Source organism: Saccopteryx leptura, chromosome 11 (assembly GCF_036850995.1).
Source record: "Saccopteryx leptura isolate mSacLep1 chromosome 11, mSacLep1_pri_phased_curated, whole genome shotgun sequence".
Lineage (NCBI taxonomy): Eukaryota > Metazoa > Chordata > Mammalia > Chiroptera > Emballonuridae > Saccopteryx > Saccopteryx leptura.
In genome coordinates, this window is record NC_089513.1 from 54,237,897 (window position 1) to 54,261,580 (window position 23,684).

The following is a 23,684-nucleotide window of genomic DNA, read 5'->3' on the forward strand; positions in this document are numbered from 1 at the left end:
ATTTAAAGAATGGACATACCCATATTCCAAGTACAACTACATTCCACTTTAGAGTTCATTTTTATTTTATACTTGGTAGGATATTTTATTAACTACATTTCTTTTGAATCTACATTAAGTAATTCAGTTCAACATTTATTGAATACTTACTTGTGTCAGGCACTGTTCTAGGCTCTGACACACAGTGGAATTTCCTGCTCTTCAGTTCACAATCTCACAGGGAGACCCGTGTGTAAATAAGCCTTTGAGAATGCAAGTGTTAACTGTACCCGATCATAAGTGTTTAACTCTGATTAGTAAAGGAGCCTGGTGAGATTTCAAAATTCGGATAGAATTTTGAAAGCCAAATAGGTTTGGAAGTTTAAAAGAGAGCGAAAACAAAACAAAAACCAAGCATTAACTTTTAAATGCAGTGTTTATGAAGTATTTTCTATATATACTATCAAATGTAATTAATGAGTGCATGGACTCTATACGTATGTACACTATAGCACGTGACAGAGAACATGCATATTTAGATCTATTTTGTATTTATAAAGAAACTACAAAAGCATCATTTATTAATATTATCTGTATCATCTTAACCTTTTTATATTCAGACAAATAAATAACAATTTAGGAAAGAGAAGTAAGATCTCTTTAATTTCTGAGAGTGTGGGAGGGGTAACATCTGTTCCAAGCATTGTTACATTGAATTTTGGTGGGACCAGGTCTAGGCACAGAAAATTTTGGTTTTCCCATTAGGAAGGTAGGATTAGAAAATCACAAGAAGAGTATCACACATTTTTCTATTAAAAAAAAAAAAAAGACATTTGACTTGGGTGAAATGCAGAGTCAATATTAAGTTTCATGCAGAAAGAAAGCTTAGTAGTGTCTACCATGTGTTTGTGAAAGAAAAGCTAATAACTTTTTATTTCCCATAAACAGAGATAACTTCCTCACTTTCTTTTTTTTAAATGGCATTAGTTAGGTACCATTTTCTTTTTCTTTTTTCTTTTTAAAGATTTTATTTATCCATTTTTATTGGAGAGGGAGAAAGAGAGAGAGGAAAGAGAGAGAGAGAGAACAGGAAGAGGAGCAGGAAGCATCAACTCCCATATGTGCCTTGACCAGGCAAGCCCAGGGTTTTGAACCGGCAACCTCAGCATTTCCAGGTCGACGCTTTATCCACTGCGCCACCACAGGTCAGGCCAACTTCCTCACTTTCCATGAGTATTGATGAAACACAGGAATTGAAATTCCAGTTTAACTTAAATACAAAGTTAGTAGCTTTTTAGAAAAGGGGCACTTGTATTTTACTAGTAGCTCGTCTCCATTATCAGTTCCTTTGTATCACCATGTATTTCTATTCACAGACTCACAGTTCAAATATGATCTTCGATAAATTAATGGCTTATATTCATCTACTACTCAACAAAAATTTATTGAACCAACCAGACAATAACTTCTACCCTCATGAAGTTTACATTTTAGGGAGTGAAAAATAAGTGAAGCAAATAAGTTAAGCTTTTAGTTAGTATATAGTGTATCATGATAATTGCTGTGGGAAAAATAAAAGACGGTCAAAGGTATAAGGCGGGCCGCATGCGGCCCCTTGAGGCCATTTATCCGGCCCCTCGCCGCACTTCTGGAAGGGGCACCTCTTTCATTGGTGCTCAGTGAGAGGAGCACATTGACCATCTCATTAGCCAAAAGCAGGCCTATAGTTCCCATTGAAATACTGGTCAGTTTGTTGATTTAAATTTACTTGTTCTTTATTTTAATTATTGTATTTGTTCCCGTTTTGTTTTCTTACTTTAAAATAAGATATGTGCAGTGTGCATAGGGATTTGTTCATAGTTTTTTTTATAGTCCGGCCCTCCAATGGTCTGAGGGACAGTGAACTGGCCCCCTGTGTAAAAAGTTTGGGGACCCCTGGTATAAGGTGTACCAGAGAGCCAGGTGAGGGGTTGTCACCTCATTTAAAGTAAGGTCATAGGGAGGGATTTATGGAAAAAAGAACATCTGAACTTAGACCTGAAAAGATCTAAAATGCTGGAGAGAATGACAGGTGCAAAGGCCCAGGGGTGCCTGTTGTTTTCAAGAAACAGCAAGAAAGCTCTAAATGTTACTCCAGTGGAGAGAATAAGGCTGAGGGTAGTATAGTAAGAGATGCTGTAGGGGAGGTATTGCATATTGGATAACATTGGGCCTATTAAACCATTTTAAGAACACTTTTTTTTATAATCCTTTAGTCTAGATATTCATCTATTTATTCAACTGTATTTAACATCTATTATATGAAGCACTGGGGAGACAATAGACTTGTAATACTTGCCTTCCGGTGATACTTGCTTTCAAGTAGTTTATGTCCTAGCAGAGAGTTTCCTTAATAATAATAGAAATAAGAACATGTACTGTGCACTTATATACCAGGCATTACCCTAAGGGATGATATAATTTTAATATCACAGCATTACTATGATATAGGTACTGGTACCCATGGCTGGGGAAACTGAGGCCACAGGAAGGTCAAGTAAGTTGCCCAGGTTTCTGTGGTTAATCAGCAACCGCACTAGGCTTCAAACCTAAGGAGTCTTCACCGCCAGAGCTCAGCCCTTGACCACAATACATGACATAACATCTGGCCTCTCACAGGAAGTAGACCACTTCTTACAAAGATTTCCTCTCTGAGGTTGGACAGCTGTGCAGGACGGTGTGGGTGTGGCATGGTCCTCAGAGTCTGACAGGTCTTAGGTGGAACTCTGACTTCCCTTTTTTTTTTTTTTTTCTTTCATTTTTCTGAAGCTGGAAACAGGGAGAGACAGACAGACTCCCGCATGCGCCCGACCGGGATCCACCCGGCACGCCCACCATGGGGCGACGCTCTGCCCACCAGGGGGCGATGCTCTGCCCATCCTGGGCGTCGCCATGCTGCGACCAGAGCCACTCTAGCGCCTGGGGCAGAGGCCACAGAGCCATCCCCAGCGCCCGGGCCATCTTTGCTCCAATGGAGCCTTGGCTGCGGGAGGGGAAGAGAGAGACAGAGAGGAAAGCGCGGCGGAGGGGTGGAGAAGCAAATGGGCACCTCTCCTGTGTGCCCTGGCCGGGAATCGAACCCGGGTCCTCCGCACGCTAGGCCGACGCTCTACCGCTGAGCCAACCGGCCAGGGCTGACTTCCCTTTTATTTATTCAAGCAACTTTTGTAACTAACTTATTTTACCCTCAGATTTTCTAATCCTTAGAAATGGGGAGAATAGCTAGGTATTGGTAGTAGGTTGTCAAGATTTAATGATAGTTGACCTTGAACATAGATTTGGACCATATAAGTCCACTTTTACATGTAATTTTAAAAATAAAGCTTACTTTACTATAAGAATACAGTATGTAATGCATATAACACATTAAATAAGTGTTAATTGGCTTTCAGTTATTGGTAAAGCTTCCTGTCAACAGTAGGCTATTAGTAGTTGAGTTTTGGGGGGAGTTGAAAGTTATACATGAATTTTCAACTGCCTGGGGGTATTGATCTCCCTTACCCTGCATTATTCAAGGGACGACTATAGATGGAATGGGAACAACATAACACAGCATTTGCCCCCTGCCCCCAGCACTCAGTAAATATTATTTTATTTCCTTTCCTTTCCACAAGTCATGTAAACATCACCCAGAGATTGCATTTGCCTTGCAGGTTTTTAGTCAAAGACAATACATGAGCAAGTATGATTGTCTTACAGTACGGGTTTACAAAGTCCTGTACATAGATATTGCCTCCTTTTCTCATTTCAACATGTATGGGTTAGTGAAGTTTGTGTTCGGAGCTGAATTGATGTCTTTTTCCTCCCGGTCAGTGGAAGCCAGGCATTTCTGCCAGGCACAGCTCTACCCAGCTTATTTTCCAATATGACACCTTCTCACAGGCTGCTGCTCCTCTACAAATGCTCTTCTAGCCTTGGGAATGTGCTACTACTGTACTATGGAAAAGGTTTTTCATCCCAGCAAGTTGACCTGATGCTGAAAAGCTCACTGAAGAATCATATTATTACTTCCTCATGCTATATCTTTCCTTATTTAGCTTATTATACCTATAGATACCCCCCAAGAAGTCATTCCCAGAAGTAGAAGACTTGTAAACATGTTCATTCCTGCATTGTGAAAGTAGAGGTAGTAATCGGCACTCTGGGGAATTACTCTTCGGTTGTAAGGCATCAGAGGCTAGCTCTGTAATCCTGGGCAAATTACTTAACCTTGCTGTACTGCCATTTCTTTATCTGTAAAATGATAGTAGTAATAGTAATCTCATAATGGTGAGATTAGTTAGTATATCTAAAGTAGGTACAACACTAATCAGCATTAAATAAATACAATGTTTATTATCATTATATTGAGAGTGGCATGACACCTTGATTGCTCTTATCTCCCTAGACCAGGGGTCCCCAAACTATGGCCCCCGGGCCACATGCGGCTCTCTGAGGCCATTTATCCAGCCCCTGCCGCACTTCTGGAAGGGGCACCTCTTTCATTGGTGGTCAGTGAGAGGAGCCTAGTTCCCATGGAAATACTGGTCAGTTTGTTGATTTAAATTTACTTGTTCTTTATTTTAAATATTGTATTTGTTCTCATTTTGTTTTTTTACTTTAAAATAAGATATGTGCAGTGTGCATAGGGATTTGTCCATAGTTTTTTTTATAGTCCGGCCCTCCAATGGTCTGAGGGACAGTGAACTGGCCCCCTGTGTAAAAAGTTTGGGGACCCCTGCCCTAGACTATGGTGGCTTCCTAATATCAGAAACATAAACACTTGAGAAAAGTAAAAATTATCTCACTTATTAATGACTACTAATGACCAAAATTAAAGACAACCTATTAGGTAAGGCAAATAGCTTGTTTGACTTTAAAATGGAGAATAACACTTGATTTTGTTGTTTGTTCTTCCTTGTTAAATGTGTATATGATTAAATAGTAAAGGCTTTACTCTGCTTCCCATAGAAGAATTTCCAAAGGCTATTGTTTACAACACAAATTCAAGAGCTGTTGAGATGGATAATGAAATCAAGCTTTAGTAGAAGTACAGAATAAAATCAACAGTTATCCTGTGACTCAATTCTCTTGCTATGCAGTTAATAATCATTGGCACATAACCACTAATAGTCAAAGCTGGCTGTTCACGGATTGTTGTAAACAAGAGCTATGTGTTATCCTGGATTCAGGGCACATTTCCTCCTGACAATCATTTTGTTTCTTTTGTTCTCAGTATTCCTTTTGGGATCGTTTGTGTTTTCAAGGAAGCTGCCGTTTTATTTCCAGATTCCTTTATTTCAAAAAGGAGATTGGTTGAGATCTTGACACGTGTTAAAAACTACTTTAGAACTTCTTTGTAATTAAGTCTATTAGTTAACATTTTTCCCATAATTTTATGCTAGTACTATTACTTTAGTAATATACATTCACCTTTCATTTTCCCCTCCTGCTGTACCTGTTACTATGAGGTATCTTTTGTGTTCTTTACTGTTACTGGCATAAGACTTTTGAAAAATGAAAATCTCTTAGCATTTTCCAGCCCAGAAAACCTACAGTTATAACACTAGTGAAGCTGGTTTTCTTTTGTCCGTTATTAAATTCCTGCCACATGGAAAGTACAATAAAATCATCAGTCAATATTTAAAATATTGTTGTTAACAGAAGGACCATTGCAAGAAGACAGAAAATACAGAAGTAGTAAGTTTTGAGCAACACCAATTATTGTCTTTTTAAATACTACATAATTTACTTATTTAATGTCTTTATTATCTGTATCACTAGAATTAAACCTCATGAGGACTAGGAACTTCACATTGTTCTGTGATGAATACCAAATGCTAAGAATCATGTTGGGTATATAGTACTCAATAAAGATTTGTTTGATGAATGAAAATTGTGCCTAGTTTTCTCTTTGGTTTTAGTCAAGTCATTTTAACTGCCTGTTAAAAGGGAGTATACTATACATATACCTTATTGGAAGACTATAGAAATTATTTTCATTAAGATTTTCATCTTTCCTTCTCGTATACCTTGTACAAATAAAATTTGAGAAGACAATAACAAAATTCTGATTTAAATTATCATTCGAGGCTTCCGATTGTTAAAGGGTAAGGACCCCACCCACCTCTCCAGTGCTGTCTGTGCCCCTGCCCGTTTGCAAGCTGCTCAGATGCCCCCCACGCCCTCTCGCCCTAATGGTCCTCCCTGTAATATTCTTGTGGCCATGAAGTGAGGTATTTTTTTTCACTTCGCAGAGACTCCATTGTATATGTTGCATGGTGTGTATGCTGAGGAGTAGATAATGGAGAGTCACTGAGCTAAGGGTGACTAATTATTGGCTAGGATCTGCATCTCATCATGACTTTATATTTTTCTCTGTTTTTCAAATATGCAGAAACTTCCACTGCTGAGAGGGTAGAGGATAGAGGTTTAAAGAGGAAATAAAGTTCTTAGTCGGAAAATATTTGGGTACATAAAGAACTAGAGAGTGAAATTCCGTGTTAGTTTATATATACATGACGTAAACAAGCCCACTATGCATATTTTTAATGAACAAGGTGATGCTTAATTGTTTCAGTAAATTCTTCATTAAGTGAAAAAGAAAAAATTGCATGAAACTAAAAAAAGCAGTTAACTTGGGATATGAGAGTTAAGAAGTGTAAGTTACAAGATAGTCATCAGCCTGTGAAAACATTTTTATATTGGCCAGTTTGGGTAGTCAGGTAGATACTCAGAATGTACCTGAAGAGGAGTCTACTATATAATCCACTACATAGTCACCCATTGCTTTATCAACTGAGAAGGAAAACAAGTAAAGCTAATACTGATTAGTCTTGGTCATATAGTGAATTGCACTCACTTCAATAGCAATGTTATTAAAACTTTGCTAAGGGAAAATTGAATATAATAGCAAGACTTTCACCATGTGTACAAATATGGTAATGAAGTGGTCATCTTTGTCCGCAAACTGTTCCTAATCACCACAAGAATAGCTCGAGACAGTAAACTGTATGCCCTAAGAGAGGCCTAAGTTGCTGTGAGAATTCTTAGAAAGATGTCCTTTTCTCCCCGCTACAATCAAGGAAGGCCTTAAGCCTGCGTTGGCCCTGACATCATTGCTGTGGCCTCTCTTCAGGAGCTTGAAGTCTCCACCTTCTGAAACCACAATCCACTCTTCGATCAATTGGATATAAAAGATAAATATATAAGGTCTACCGGAAAGTTCTGTTCGTTTCTATCACAACAAGTTTCAACATGTAAGCACATGTTTATTTGGCACATGTGTGCCTCTCTATTTTTATCACTTAATGTATACATACTGACGTAGCAAATTAACTAAAACAAAGTTGATTCACATTAGTCTTATGTGTGAAGTGATAGTGTACCCATGGCTACTGATCAAGTTCATTTACGCCACTGTAATTTTTACGAATTTCAACAAGGAAGAAATGCTACAGAAGCATGTTTGTCGCATCCACCATATTCCCCGGACTTAGCACCCTCTGACTATCACTTGTTTTTGTCCTTACAAAATTTTTTGTAAGGGCAAAAAATTCAAAAATGAAGAAGATATCAAACAAGCACTGGTTCCATTTTTCGCATCAAAAGATAAAACATTTTTCAGAAATGGGATATACAAATTGCCCTCATGCTGGCAAGAAATCATTAATAATAATGGCAATTATATTATTTAATAAAGTTTATTGACGGTAAGAAAAATTTGTATTTTATTCCAAAAACGGACAGAACTTTCCAGTAGACCTTATATATATATATGCAAGCCCAGTGAACAGGCTAAGACCCGTAGACTCTGCTTCTAAGCTTGACTTGGGATTCTAATCAATTATAACTTCTTATAAGGTCATTCTGCATCCTATCTCATTAGTTTTTCTGTATTATTAAGAGATAATTAAGGAGGCCCTGGCCGGTTGGCTCAACGGTAGAGCGGCCTGGCGTGCGGGGGACCCAGGTTCGATTCCCGGCCAGGGCACATAGGAGACACGCCCATTTGCTTCTCCACCCGCCCCCCTCCTTCCTCTCTGTCTCTCTCTTTTCCTCCTGCAGCCAAGGCTCCATTGGAGCAAAGATGGCCCGGGCGCTGGGGATGGCTCCTTGGCCTCTGCCCCAGGCTCTAGAGTGGCTCTGGTCACGGCAGAGCGACGCCCTGGAGGGGCAGAGCATCGCCCCCTGGTGGGCAGGGCGTCGCCCCCTGGTGGGCGTGCCGGGTGGATCCCGGTCGGGCGCATGCAGGAGTCTGTCTGACTGTCTCTCCCCGTTTCCAGCTTCGGAAAAATATAAGGAAAAAAAAAAGAGAGATAATTAAGGAATTCACTTTAATAGAATCTCTATGCCTAATCAATTCAAGTCTGCAAGCAATTATTCAACTCACTAAATGTTTTACTTCAACCTAAGTGATACAAAACAAACAAAACACCCAAGTTGGCAACATTAGAAATTGTAGCCAGTGTACTGATTATTTTATTGCATTGCTTTAGTGTAACAATGTGCTTAATCAGGAAGACCTGTGCTATTGAACGTAAACCAAATGACCAATGTGAATTTAAGTCTTTATCTCCAAGAGAGAACTTATAGTGAAATAAGAAAGACATTAGCAGTTGGACGCAAGATGTCATCATCTAGTACAAGATTTTATTTTTATTTGTTTTGTTTTGTTGGGGATTTCTGAACTCTGTATGTTTTTGTTCTTAGGATGGTTTTCATGTCAGCGTGATTCTCATTTCTTACATGAATTGGGAGGAGTTCCCTCTACCTTCATTTTCTGTGCAGGTTTGATATTTTTTCATTCTTCAATTTTTGATAGTGTATCAGAGTTGTTGTTTTTTGTGGCAAGGTTTTAAATTATAAATTCAGTATCTTTAATAAATATCAGCAGATTTGTTTCTTCTGCTGTCAGTTTTAGTAGTTTATGACTTTCAAGGAATTAGTCCATTTCCCATGAGCATTTATTGAATTTCTTGGCATTCTTGGTTGATTCTGTTATTATACATTTGCTAAGTATCTGTAGGATATTTAAAGATATCTTTTTCCTTCCTGATACTGGTAATGTTTTTTCCTTCCTGATACTGGTAATTTTTGTCTTCTCTCCTGTTTTCTTGATCAAACAGTTACAAATATATCAGTTTTACTTTTTTTTCCAAAGCCCAGCTTTTAAAAAGCTACTTTCTCTGTTTTTCACCTGCTTACTCTTTCTTTTATTGATTTTTATTCTTAATTATTTCTTTGCTTTGATTTATTTTGGACTTAATTTGTTTTTCTTTTACTAACTTCCTAAGAAGGACATTAACTATTGACCTCTCTTCTGTTTTAATATAAGCACTTAATGCAATAAAATTCCCTCACAGGTTGCTTTAGTAGCATCCCACCATCACTAATATGTTGTTTTTGTTTTTTTGGTTTTTTTAGAGACAGAGAGAGTCAGAGAGAGGGATAGATAGGGACAGACAGACAGGAATGGAGAAAGATGAGAAGCAGCAATCATCAGTTTTTTGTTGTAGCACCTTAGTTGTTCATTTATTGCTTTCTCATATGTGCCTTGACCATGGGCCATCAGCAGACTGAGTAACCCCTTGCTCAAGCCAGCGGCCTTGGGTCCAAGCTGGTGAGCTTTGCTCAAACCAGATGAGCCTGCGCTCAAGCTGGCGACCTCAGGGTCTCAAACCTGGGTCCTCTGCATTCCAGTCCGATGCTCTATCCACTGCGCCACCACCTGGTCAGGCTGTAATTTTTTATTATTCAATTAAAATATTTTTAAAATTTCCTTAAAATTTCTTTTGTGATCTCTGGCATATATATATTTCTTTCTCTTACTGATTTCTAAATGAATTTTGCTGCGGTCAAAGAACTCAATTTGAGTTAAATTCTTTAAAATGGACTGACCTTGCCTGACCTGTGGTGGCGCAGTGGATAAAGTGTCAACCTGGAAACGCTGAGGTTGCCGGTTCGAAACACTGGGCTTGCCTAGTCAAGGCACATATGGGAGTTGATGCTTCCTGCTCCTCTTCCCTTCTCTCTCTCTCTCTCTCTCCCCCATCTCTATACTGAATAAATAAAATCTTTAAAATGGACTGACCTGTGATGGTGCAGTGGATAGAGCGTCGACCTGGAATGCTGAGGTCACCAGTTCAAAAACCTGGGCTTGCCTGGTCAAGGCACATATGGGAGTTGATGCTTCCTGCTCATCCCTCCTTCTCTCTCTCTCTAAAATAAATAAAATCTTTAAAAAAAAATTCTTTAAAATGTATTGAGCTACATTGTATGGCCATGTATATGATTTATTTTGGTTATATTCCTTGTGAACTTAAAAAAGAATGTGTATTCTGCCCCTTAGGGCAGAAGTATTCTATAAATATCCATTAAATTAATGTGGTTGATGCTGTTATTTAAGTTTTGTATATTCTTCCTGATTTCTGTCTCCTCGTTCTGTCTGTTACTGAGAGGAGTGTTGACATCTTCAACTATCACAGAGATTTTTCTGTTTCTCCTTTCAGTTCTGAAAGTTTTTTACTTCAAATATTGTGAAGCTTGCATACACATTTAACGTTATTAGACTCTACATGAAATGAGCCTTTTATCATTAAAAACTATTGCTCTTTATCCTTGGTCATAGCTATTATTCTCAAGTTGTGGCAGCAATAGAGTTGTGCTATTTGGACCTCTTTAGCCCGTAACCCCAGCTGCCACACTTTTAGAATCTGCCACATAGTTGCCCAGTTGCTATGCTTTCAGCAGGATGCTGTTACCCATAACTGAGCACAACATGAAAGTAGAGCTGGGTCATTTCTGCCCAATCCCAGGTCTTCTGATGGCCTGTGTCTGCAGAGGACTGCCAATTACCCTGACCAGGACTTTCTTAGGCCTGCGTTGCAGCGTGAGACTCTTCCATCCCAGACCTGTCCCCTCCTCTCCTTTCACAATCAGACCTGCGTTCCTGCCTGAAGGCGCTTCCCTGCCCAATCCCGCTCTCAATCCCCCTGTATCTTTCACAGCTGTTTACTCCAATAAATCTCTTGAACCTTTGATTTGGTTCTTAGTATCTGCTTCCTCCAGGTCTCAAACTGACACAGAAGTCTGCTTCGTCTGATTTAATATGGCTGTGCAAGCTCTCTTACGATTATTTTTTACATGGTAAATTTAGTCCATCTTTTTACTTTACCCTGTGTGTTTATAATTAACGTCTGTTTTGTAGGCAGCGTCCAGGGTTGAGTTTAGTCTACTATCCTGCTTTATGTTTCTGTTTATCCTGTCTGTCCTCTCCCCCCGCCCGCCCCCTTTTCCTCTTTCCTGGCCTTCTTTTGGATTACTTAAACTGTTTTTCTGTTTTGTTTTTGTTAGTATTCCATTTTATCTCCACTCTTGCCTTATAACATAGCTCTCTGTTGATTATGTTCAGTGGTCGCTCCAGAGTTTGCAAGGTGCCACTTTATCTTACCACGTCCCACCTTCCAGTAATGTGATATCACGTCAGGTGCGCTGTAAGAACCTTCTGACTCTACGCCTTCGTTTTCTCCTTCCTGTCTTTTGTGGTATTGTTGTCCCACATTTTATTTATTATAGATGTAAAAAAACCTTTACAATACATTGTTAAGTATTTCTGTTTTAAACAGTCAATGTTATTTTAACAAAATAAAGAAATAAAAAAATACTGTTTTATGTGCTCACATGTTTACAAATTCCCACACATTTTATTCTTTGTGTAGGGCCAAGTTTCCATCCAGTATTATTTTCTTCCTTCTTGAAAAACTTACTCTAACATTTCTGGTAGTGCAGGTCTACTGGGCCATGAATTCTCTGTGCTTTGGTTTGTCTAAGATTCTATTTGTTTAGTCTTTGTTTTTCAACAATATTTTCACTGGATATAGAATTCTAGGTCGACCTTTTATTTATTTATTTTTTTAGTACTTGAAAGATGTCATTCTACTGCTTTTTGCTTGTGTTGTTTCTAGTGAGAAGTTTGCAGTCGTTCTTATCTTTCTCCGACTGTATATGATATGTCTGTTTTTCCCCACTCGGCTACTTTTGCTTGTTTCTCTTTATCTCTGTTTTCAGCAATTGCATCATGATATGCCTGGCTGTGATTTTTTTTTTGTTTTTATCTTTGCTGGGGTTTATTGAATTTCTTGGATCTCCGGTTTATAGTTTTCATCAAATTTGGACACACTTCAGCCATTATTTTTTTATATAATCTTTATCCCCCCGTTCCCATCCCAGGATTTGAATAACGCATATGTTAGGTTACTTGATGTTGTCCCACAGGCCGCTGAGACGCTGTTCGTTTTTTCAGCCTTATTTTTCTCTGTGTTTTTCAGTTTGGGTGTTTTCTTTTTATTATTGAGATATCATTGACAAAATTTTTAATTAATTAAATTTTTATAACAACAACTATTACCTAAATTTAGATACACCACAGACCAATCATTTTCCTTGGCATTTAACGACCACCTTCAAGAAAAGCCTGTGAATGTATTCCTCAACACTCTAATCTTCCTTCCAATTCCCGTTATAATGCCTTGCACAAAGAAGTTTGCATCAATAAGAAAGACCGTTGTTAGCAGTAGTTTTATTATCATCTTCATCATCAATACACATGCAGTTTCTTTCTTTTGTGTACATGGCCTTGTGGAATGGGTGCTACACTCTGCCTGTGGTACTAAGTGTGTAAGTGCAATATACCAATACAAAGTGGAAGCCATTTAAAAGAGCTTCATAACAACTACTGGGAGGTATTTAAATCTGGCATGTTGATGGAATCTATGAAGAGATTTAGAAACGACACACAATCATTACAGTAAGTGTTTTACTTAGGAAGGGACCCAGGGGATGTGCTGCTGAAGGGTTTTCTGAGTAGTTTCAAGTTGACTTTCTGCTATTATTATCATTATTATTATTATTTTTTACAGAGACAGAGAGAGAGTCAGAGAGACAGATAAACAGGTAAGACAGACAGGAACGGAGAGATGAGAAGCATCAATCATTAGTTTTTCATTGCGCATTGCAACGCCTTAGTTGTTCATTGATTGCTTTCTTATACGTGCCTTGACCGTGGGCCTTCAGCAGACCGAGTAACCCCTTGCTCTAACGAGTGACCTTGGGCTCAAGCTGGTGGGCTTTTGCTCAAACCAGATGAGCCCTCACTCAAGCTGGAGACCTCGGGGTCTCAAACCTGGGTCTTCTGCATCCCAGTCCAACACTTTAGCCACTGCACCACAGCCCAGTCAGGCTCTGCTATTATTTTTAAAGCTGCCAAGCACTGTGAGCTGCATCAGTCTGTGTACTGCCCCCAAGGGATCCCAGAGCCGCGATGGACTGTGATGGGATTGATGGACACTTCAGAGATACTCACACTGTCTATCGGCCCTCAGTTTCCTATATCTTAATATGTTATAATAAAACCTTGTTCGGTCCTGGCCGGTTGGCTCAGTGGTAGAGCATCAGCCTGGCGTGGAGGAGTCCCGGGTTCCATTCCTGGCCAGGGAACACAGGAGAAGTGCCCTTCTGCTTCTCCACCCCTCCCCCTCTCCTTCCTCTCTGTCTCTCTCTTCCCCTCCCTGCAGCCAAGGCTCCACTGGAGCAAAGTTGGCCTGGGCGCTGAGGATGGCTCCATGGCCTCTGCCTCAGGCACTAGAATGGCTCTGGTTGCAACAGAGCAATGCCCCAGATGGGTGGAGCATCGCCCCCTGGTGGGCATGCCGGGTGGATCCTGGTTGGGCGCATTCGGGAGACCATCTGACTGCCTCCCCGTTTCCAACTTCAGAAAAATACAAAAAACAAAACAAAACAAAACAAAAAACCCTTGTTCCTTGGCAGTTTCACTGAGCAGCTGGGTGTAATCTATATTGGAATACCAAGGAGGCTTCTTTTCAGTAAGCTGTTGTTTACAGCTGGAGGATTCCTCAAGGAATGCCAAGGGACATCCTTAAAAACGCACTACTATGTTTGTTAAAGAAATGTGGTTCTCTGGAGAAATAGTACTGAATTTTACAAGAAATTTCTCAGCAGAATTTCTCTTGACCACTTTTTTTGTTGATGCCCATTTTAGTTTCCGTAACTAACTCTAGCCTACATGTTGTAGTGTATTCTCTATTATGAGCAGTTCCTCTTCTCTTCAGGAAACCTCCAGCTATGTTGAATAGCCAATTTCTATAATGAACAAATAGGGTGAAGTTGGTTCCTTGTTTGTTTGGAAGATCAGGCATCATTAATGGGTCAGGAACAAAGCCAAAACTTGCACTGGCTTTCAAAAATGTTCATGGCAGCTCCTGCAGCTCTGTGTTTCACCAGCTTCTTACCTGTACCCTCACCTGCACAGGTTAGGTCACCAGTGCTGACTCTGAAGGTGAAAGTGGGCACGTGTAATCGCACATCAGACCTTTCACACTTATAACCCGTTGGGCTGTACTTGGTCGTCGTGTTGTATTCATGTAATACCTGAATCGGAGTTTTCCCTGTTAACTGGGATCATATTCCCCAAATGGAAGGTCCCGCGGCCCTCACACTCCCGCAGTGGGGCCACCGTGCGATGCCTGATCGGGGACACATCCTGGCTCTCAGAGTCAGCTGGTCTCTGAGAGGAGCGTTCCAGCACCAGCGTTGCAGCTGCCGCCTAATTTTTAAATTTTTTAAAATTGAGATAAAGTGGACATGTAAGGCATTTTCTATATTGCTTTCCTTTTGAATTGGCTGGTCTCTTCTTGGGATTTAATTAATGTTCTGATAATTCTATTTGGTATACTTTCATTTCATATTTTTTTAAAGAAACTATCAAGTCTTAGTCACTTTTAATTTCCCATCCATCTCTGTATAGCTTTCTTTTAAATCCTTAAGTATTTTGAGCATATTTATAATTGTCCTTTTGTGTAATTTCTTTTTCTTTTTTTTTTTTTTTTAATAAATTTTTATTGATGTTAATGGGATGACATTAATAATTCAGGGTACATATATTCAAAGAAAACATGTCTAGGTTATTTTGTCATTAAATTATGTTGCATACCCCTCACCCAGAGTCAGATTGTCCTCCGTCATCCTCTGTCTAGTTTTCTCTGTGCCCCTCCTCCTCCCCCTAACTCTCTCCCTCCCTCCCTCCTGCGTCCTCCCTCCCCCCACCCCTGGTAACCACCACTCTCTTGTCCATGTCTCTTAGTCTCGTTTTTATGTTCCACCAATGTATGGAATCATGTAGTTCTTGTTTTTTTCTGATTTACTTATTTCACTCCGTATAATGTTATCAAGATCCCACCATTTTGCTGTAAATGATCTGATGTCATCATTTCTTATGGCTGAGTAGTATTCCATAGTGTATATGTGCCACATCTTCTTTATCCAGTCTTCTATTGAAGGGCTTTTTGGTTGTTTCCATGTCTTGGCCACTGTGAACAGTGCTGCAATGAACATGGGGCTACATGTGTCTTTACGTATCAATGATTCTGAGGTTTTGGGGTATATACCCAGTAGAGGGATTGCTGGGTCATAAGGTAGTTCTATTTGCAGTTTTTTGAGGAACCACCATACTTTCCTCCATAATGGTTGTACTACTTTACATTCCCACCAACAGTGTATGAGGGTTCCTTTTTCTCCACAGCCTCTCCAACATTTGCTATTGCCCGTCTTGTTGATAATAGCTAATCTAACAGGGGTGAGATGGTATCTCATTGTAGTTTTGATTTGCATTTCTCTAATAACTAATGAAGCTGAGCATCTTTTCATATATCTGTTGGCCATTTGTATTTCTTCCTGGGAGAAGTGTCTGTTCATATCCTCTTCCCATTTTTTTATTGGATTGTTTGTTTGTTTGTTGTTGAGTTTTATGAGTTCTTTGTAAATTTTGGATATTAGGCCCTTATCTGAGCTATTGTTTGAAAATATCAGTTCCCATTTAGTTGGCTGTCTGTTTATTTTGTTGTCAGTTTCTCTTGCTGAGCAAAAACTTTTTATTCTGATGTAGTCCCATTCATTTATCTTTGCCTTCACTTCTCTTGCCATTGGAGTCAAGTTCATAAAATGTTCTTTAAAACCCAGGTCCATGAGTTTAGTACCTATGTCTTCTTCTATGTACTTTATTGTTTCAGATCTTATATTTAGGTCTTTGATCCATTTTGAATTAATTTTAGTACACGGGGACAGGCTGTAGTCGAGTTTCATTCTTTTGCATGTGGCTTTCCAGTTTTCCCAACACCATTTGTTGAAGAGGCTTTCTTTTCTCCATTTTGTGTTGTTGGCCCCCTTATCAAAGATTATTTGACCATATATATGTGGTTGTATTTCTGGGCTTTCTATTCTGTTCCATTGGTCTGAGTGTCTATTTTTCTGCCAATACCATACAGTTTTGATTATTGTGGCCCTATAATATAGTTTAAAGGCAGGTATTGTAATGCCCCCAGCTTCATTCTTTTTCCTTAGGATTGCTTTAGCTATTCGGGGTTTTTTATAGTTTCATATAAATCTGATGATTTTTTGTTCCATTTCTTTAAAAAATGTCATAGGAATTTTGATGGGAATTGCATTCAATTTATATATTACTTTGGGTAATATGGCCATTTTAATTATATTTATTCTTCCTATCCAAGAACAAGGAATATTTTTCCATCTTATTGTGTCTTTTTCTATTTCTCTTAGCAATGCCTTGTAGTTTTCGTTATATAGGTCCTTTACATTCTTTGTTATGTTTATTCCTAGGTATTTTATTTTTTTTGTTGCAATCGCGAAGGGGATTATTTTTTTGAGTTCGTTTTCTAATATTTCATTGTTGGCATATAGAAAGGCTATGGACTTTTGTATGTTGATTTTGTATCCTGCGACCTTACTGTATTGGTTTATTGTTTCGAGTAATCTTTTTGTGGAGTCCTTTGGGTTTTCGATGTATAGGATCATATCATCAGCAAAAAGTGATACCTTTACTTCTTCTTTTCCGATGTGGATGCCTTTTATTTCTTTGTCTTGTCTGATTGCTCTGGCCAGAACTTCTAGCACCACATTAAATAAGAGTGGAGAGAGTGGACAACCCTGTCTTGTTCCTGATTTAAGGTGGAAGGTCCTCAGTTTTACGCCATTTAATATGATGTTGGCTGATGGTTTATCATATATGGCCTTAATCATGTTGAGATATTTTCCTTCTATACCCATTTTGTTTAGAGTCTTAAACATAAAATTGTGTTGTATTTTATCGAAAGCCTTTTCTGCATCTATTGATAAGATCATGTGGTTTTTGTTCTTTGTTTTGTTAATATGGTGTATTACGTTAACCGTTTTACGTATGTTGAACCATCCTTGAGATTCTGGGATGAATCCCACTTGATCATGATGTATTATTTTTTTAATATGTTGTTGTATTCGATTTGCCAGTATTTTGTTTAGTATTTTAGCATCTGTATTCATTAGAGATATTGGTCTGTAGTTTTCTTTCTTTGTGCCATCCTTGCCTGGTTTTGGTATGAGGGTTATGTTGGCCTCATAAAATGTGTTTGGAAGTATTGCTTCTTCTTCAATTTTTTGGAAGACTTTGAGTAGAATAGGAACCAAGTCTTCTTTGAATGTTTGATAGAATTCACTAGTATAACCGTCTGGGCCTGGACTTTTATTTTGGGGGAGGTTTTTAATAGTTTTTTCTATTTCCTCCCTGCTGATTGGTCTGTTTAGGTTTTCTGCTTCTTCATGACTCAGTTTAGGAAGGTTGTATTGTTCTAGGAATTTATCCATTTCTTCTAGATTGTTGTATTTGGTGGCATATAGTTTTTCATAGTATTCTACAATAATTCTTTGTATATCTATGATGTCTGTGGTGATTTCTCCTCTTTCATTTTGGATTTTATTTATTTGAGTCCTGTGTCTTTTTTCCTTGGTGAGTCTTGCCAAGGGTTTGTCAATTTTGTTGATCTTTTCAAAGAACCAGCTCCTTGTTTTATTGATTTTTTCTATAGTTTTTCTGTTCTCTATTTCGTTTATTTCTGCTCTGATTTTTATTGTCTCCTTTCTTCGGCTGGTTTTGGGTTGTCTTTGTTCTTCTTTTTCTAGCTCCTTAAGGTGTGAAGTTAAGTGGTTTACTTCGGCTCTCTCTTGTTTGTTCATATAGGCCTGAAGTGATATGAACTTTCCTCTTATTACTGCTTTTGCTGCATCCCAGAGATTCTGATATGTCGTATTTTCATTTTCATTTGTCTGTATATATCTTTTGATCTCTGCGCTTATTTCTTCTTTGACCCATTCATTTTTTAGAAGTATGTTGTTTAGTTTCCATAATTTTGTGGGTTTTTCCCCCTCTTTTTTACAGTTGAATTCTAGTTTCAAGGCTTTATGATCAGAGAATATGCTTGGAACAATTTCAGTTTTTCTAAATTTGCTGATATTGTCTTTGTGGCCCAACATATGGTCAATTCTCGAGAATGTTCCATGTACACTAGAGAAAAATGTATACTCTGTCGCTTTGGGATGAAATGTCCTGTAGATGTCTATCATATCCAGGTGTTCTAGTATTTCGTTTAAGGCCACTATATCTTTATTGATTCTCTGTTTGGATGACCGATCTAGAGCCGTCAGCGGTGTATTGAGGTCTCCAAGTATGATTGTATTTTTGTCAGTTTTTGTTTTAAGGTCAGTAAGTAGCTGTCTTATATATTTTGGTGCTCCTTGGTTTGGTGCATATATATTAAGGATTGTTATGTCTTCTTGATTCAGTGTCCCCTTAATCATTATGAAATGACCATTTTTGTCTCTGAGTACCTTTTCTGTCTTGTAGTCAGCATTATCAGATATGAGTATTGCTACACCTGCTTTTTTTTGGATGTTATTTGCTTGGAGTATTGTTTTCCAGCCTTTCACTTTGAATTTGTTTTTATCCTTGTTGCTTAGATGAGTTTCTTGTAGGCAGCATACAGTTGGATTTTCTTTTTTAATCCATTCTGCTACTCTGTGTCTTTTTATTGGTAAGTTTAATCCGTTTACATTTAGTGTAATTATTGACACTTGTGGGTTCCCTATTGCCATTTTATAAATTGCTTTCTGTTAGTTTTGTATCTTGTTTGATTCTTCTCTTTTGTTTTTCTATCGTTTGTTTTTGTTTGTTTGTATTCCATACTTCTTTCCTCTGTTGCTACCTTTTTTAAGTCAAGTGTTTTTGTGTGGTTTTTTCAAGGGTGGTTACCATTAAGTAATGAAAAGGGTACCTACCATATTCATTGTAGTACCCTTTCTTATGAGTGTTTCTGCGCTTCATCGTCCTTTGCTACTGTTAATCTTCATCCTTTCTCCCCTTTTTTTTTTTTTTTGTTGTCACAGTTTAAGTTTGGTTTTATTGTTTTCTTGGTGGAGCTGTTACTTGGGGTTATGTTTTCTTTTGTTCTTTGAATCTGGTTGGAAAACCCCCTTTAGTATTTCCTGGAGTGGGGGCTTTCTGATGATAAATTCTCTCATCTTTTCTGTATTTGTGAATATTTTTATATCTCCTTCGTACTTGAAGGATAGCTTTGATGGGTATAGTATTCTTGGCTGAAAGTTTCTCTCTTTCAGGGCTTTGAATATTGGGGTCCACTCTCTTCTAGCTTGTAGAGTTTCTGCTGAGAAGTCTGATGATAATCTAATAGGTCTTCCTTTATATGTTGTATTCTTCTTTTCCCTGGCTGCCTTGAGAATTTTTTCTTTGTCATTGGTTTGTGTCATCTTCATTACGATGTGCCTTGGAGTGGGTTTGTTGGGGTTAAGAAAACTCGGTGTTCTGTTTGCTTCTTGAATTTGAGGCTTTAGTTCTTTCCACAGGCTTGGGAAGTTCTCATCTATTATTTGTTTGAGTATATTCTCCATTCCATTTTCTTTCTCTTCTCCCTCTGATATACCTATTATTCTTATGTTATTCTTTCTGATGGAGTCAGACAATTCCTGTAGGGCTTTCTCGTTTTTTCATTATTTTTGAGTCTCTTTCTTTTTCTCTCTGTTGTCCCTCAAGTTGCTTGTCTTCTATTTCACTAATCCTATCTTCTATCTGGGCTGTTCTATTAGCTAAGCTTGTTATCTCGTTTTTCAGTTCGTGAATTGAGTTTTTCATTTCTGTTTGATTTGTTTTTATAGTTTCAATTTCCTTGGTAATATATTCTTTGTGATCATTGAGTTGTTTTCTGATTTCCCTAAATTGCCTTTCTGTATTTTCTTGTATATCTCTGAGTATTTTTAAGATTTCTATTTTAAATTCTCTGTCATTTGGCTCCAAGGCTTCCAGTATGCTAAATCTTTTCTCCATAGATTTTTCCACATCTATTTGTGTTACCTCTCTATCTTTTGTATCCATAATATTCGATTTCCTTTTTCTTATTGGCATCTGAAGGTGGTCTTGTTGATATTCTTAATTAAAATTAATAAAGAATAAAAAGGGGGAAAAAAAAGAAAAAAGAAAAAAGAAAAAAAAGAAAAAGAAAAAAAAACAAACAAAAAAAACCACTCCACTCACAAAAAAAGTAATGATTTATTATTTCCCCCTTTTTTCTTTCTTCTCCTTCCCTCCTCTCACCTCTTTAGGTAAATATCGTGATGACCTGTAAATTATATTATGCTAAATGGAACAAAAACTGCCTATAACGGAGGGCCTGATCTGGGGTGAAGAGTTCAAGGGGCAAAAAAGGGAGTAGGGACCTACTAAATGCAAAAAAAAAAAAAAAAAAAAAAAAAAAAAAAAAAAAAAAGGAGGATATCTTAGACAAGCATAAAATGATTTGCTTGTAAGTGATGGTCGACTAAGAGATATAATGAGGGGGATAAGAGGGAAACAGAAAAAAGGAGAGAAAAAATAATATTTAAAGAAGAAAAAAATAAAAATAATAAGTAAAAATCTGTTGTATTAAGTGGAGTGAAGACTAAATACAATGGAGACTTTGGGTTGGGAGGAATGCTAGTGAGTTAAAAAGCAATGTAAAAAGTACCCAAAATGCCACAAAAACAAACAAATAAAGGAAAACCAGGAACAAAAGCAGAAAAGAAAAAAAAAATAAGAACAAACAACAAAAACAAAAAAAACTTGAGTCCCAAATTAAATAATTTGTTCGTAATTGAGGATTAAATGAGAGGAAAAGTAAAAGGAGAAAAGAAGGAATGAATAGAAAGGAAAAAATAAGAAAAAGAGAGAAACAAAGGAAGAAAAAAAGGAAAGGGAAAAAAAACAAAAAGAAAACAAAAGGGGAGAGAATGAGAGTTAAGGGTTTTGGAGTGTAACCCTAAGGGAGAGTTAGGATGAAGAAAAGAAATAAAATGTAACACTCATGGGTAGTGTAGTTCAAGAAAAGGGTAGCATAAGATGGGCAGAGAATAAAAGGACCGAGGTGGAGGAAATACAAATAAAGGCAATAAGAAAGAAGAGAGAAACAACAACAACAAAGAATTAGTGGAACAAGTTATAAAGTCTGTGGATTTTTCTTGATTTTGAGAGGTTAACTTCTTCCTTTTTCTTTTCTCTCCCTCTTCCTGGTCGGTGACTCTGTACCCCAGGTTCTGCCCCTGTGTCACGCTTAGGTAGGAATTTGCAGTTGATGGGATTCTATGGCAATGTCATATAATTGGCTTTAGTCTCACTGGTAGTCAAGGCTTGTTGGCATTTGTAGAGTCCAACAATGAGAGAGAGTTTGCTTTCTTGGAGTCTCTCCCCTAGTCTCCCCTTCCTGAATTAGCAGCCTGGTGATCCAGCTATGAGGCTGCCACTGCTTCTGTCTGGGGAGTAAGAGAATCCCCACTCTATCCTCACTCAGCGCAAGGCTCTGGGTAAGGCTCTGGCAGTCAGAGCCTCCAGCGTAATCAGGTGGGGCTGGGAGTCAATTGTTGTCAAGGTGACTGTTCAGCGCCTACCATTCAGTTGGACCACTCAACCCAGGCTTTCCACACTTTGTAGCCTGTTTTGGCTGGAAAGAAGATGCACTATTCGCTGCTTGCGACTAGTGTAGTATAGATCTTATTATCTGCCAAGTCCCTCTTGTTAGGTATATCCCTGAATATGGAGGCTCTGTCAATCAGAAGTTGCCCCCGCCCCTTTAGCGAAAGGCACTGAAAAATATTATGCCTCTTGTCTTGGATCACTGAACTGGGAGAGATCTTATCAATTAGAGCCCCGTGGGTGCGTAGATTTTGTGGGTTAAGCTAATTTCAGTGATTGGATCCGCAGCTGTGCTCCAGAGAGTATTTCAGGCTGCCTGTGCGCCCCTCCCCCAACGCTTGATTGTTAGCTCGAATGGCTGGGTGAGGTGCCCCGTCCACGGAGAGAATCTCCTGACTAGTAAAGACAGGTTTGGCGCCCCTCCCCGACTGCGTCACAGGGCACGCGCGCACAGGGCTTCTCAGAGCACGCCGGTGGTTGCCGGCACTCCCCCGGACGCGGCTCGGGGCGCGGGCACGCGGCTTCTCAGAGCACACCGGTGGTTGCCGGCACTCCCCGGGACGCGGCTCAGGGCGTGTGCGCGCGCGGCTTCTCAGAGCACGCCAGTGGTGGCCGGCACTCCCCGGGACGCGGCTCGGGGCGCGGGCGCACGGCTTCTCAGAGCACGCAGTGGTGGCCGGCACTCCCCGGGACGCGGCTCGGGGCGCGGGCGCGCGGCTTCTCAGAGCACGCAGTGGTGGCCGGCACTCCCCGGGACGCGGCTCGGGGCGCGGGCGCGCGCGGCTTCTCAGAGCACGCCGGTGGTTGCCGGCACTCCCCGGGACGTGGCGCGGACAGCTGCACGTGTGGGTTGACTCACCCCAGGCGTATTCCCTCCTCGGCAACAGTCCTTTCGCTTTCAGTGTGTGTGTGGAACTCCAGGATGCTCCGAGGATAAATTTTTCTGTTTCTAGTTGATAAATTTGTTGAGATTTTGGGGAGATCTGTTGGACGCGCTGCTCACGGCGCCATTTCCGTGACGTCACTCCCTGTGTAATTTCTTTAGCTCAGTCATTTCTGGCTATTTCTCTGTCTCATTTTCCTGCTTCTTTGCATGTGTCATGGTTTTTTATTGAATGATGAGCTGGTGGTCTTTTTGTTTGTTTTGTTTTATCTAGGGTAGTTTTGTCTTTCTTTTCAAAGGTGTGTTAGGGCAGGTCTGGGATAGTCTTTAGTCTAAGGCTGAGTTAGCCAGACTGATGAAACTGATACTTTGAAGTACTGTACTACTAAAGAATTTTCTGGTGTTGTGAACTTAAGCCCCAGGTACTCAGAAGAGACTTCTTGTTCTGGCTGGTAACAACTCAGAGCCTCATAGCTCTTTGGCAGACCTGGGAATGATTTTAATTTGTAGATATTTATCCCCTCCCCATAATTATGAAGTTGACTGTGTGCATGTGTGACTTAATATTCAGAACAAACTCAAGAAAACTTCGACATCAATTTCATGAGCTCTTTGTCTGCAGAGATCCTTCCTGTATGGTACTTTTCCTAGCAAATTCCATCTGCCTTAGCCTCTGTAAACTCTATCCTGTGTCCCCTTAGTGCTGTGAGACCCCAGTGTTCCTGCCTGCCAGCCTGGAATGTGCACCCGGGCCCAGCGGTGGGTTACCCGCACAGCACAGCTCCACACAGATGTTCCCTTCTCGCCGGGATCACATTTTGTTCTTCCTTTAATCTAATATCTATAAACAGCGTTTCACATCATCTATCAAGTTTTCCAGTTATGTATAAGTGGGAAGGCTAATCCAGTCCCACTTAATCCATCATGGCCAGAAACAGAAGTTTT

General features: G+C 39.3%; 1 protein-coding gene and 1 pseudogene across 5 annotated transcripts in view; one reads left to right on the forward strand and one right to left on the reverse strand.

Moving 5' to 3' along the window:
- ARHGAP28 (Rho GTPase activating protein 28) overlaps positions 1-23,684 on the forward strand; it is a 240,942-nt gene that overhangs the window by 39,324 nt on the left and 177,934 nt on the right. The window contains exon 2 of one of the 5 annotated variants that reach the window (XM_066352936.1): positions 8,710-8,787. The exons of the other annotated variants lie outside the window; for them this stretch is intronic. The gene's annotated coding sequence lies outside the window, so the exon portion shown is untranslated. The remainder of the gene's footprint in view (positions 1-8,709; positions 8,788-23,684) is intronic. 5 annotated transcript variants of the gene reach the window in all.
- The window catches only part of LOC136383451 (interferon-inducible double-stranded RNA-dependent protein kinase activator A-like), a 55,807-nt pseudogene that overhangs the window by 29,945 nt on the left and 2,178 nt on the right, over positions 1-23,684 (reverse strand).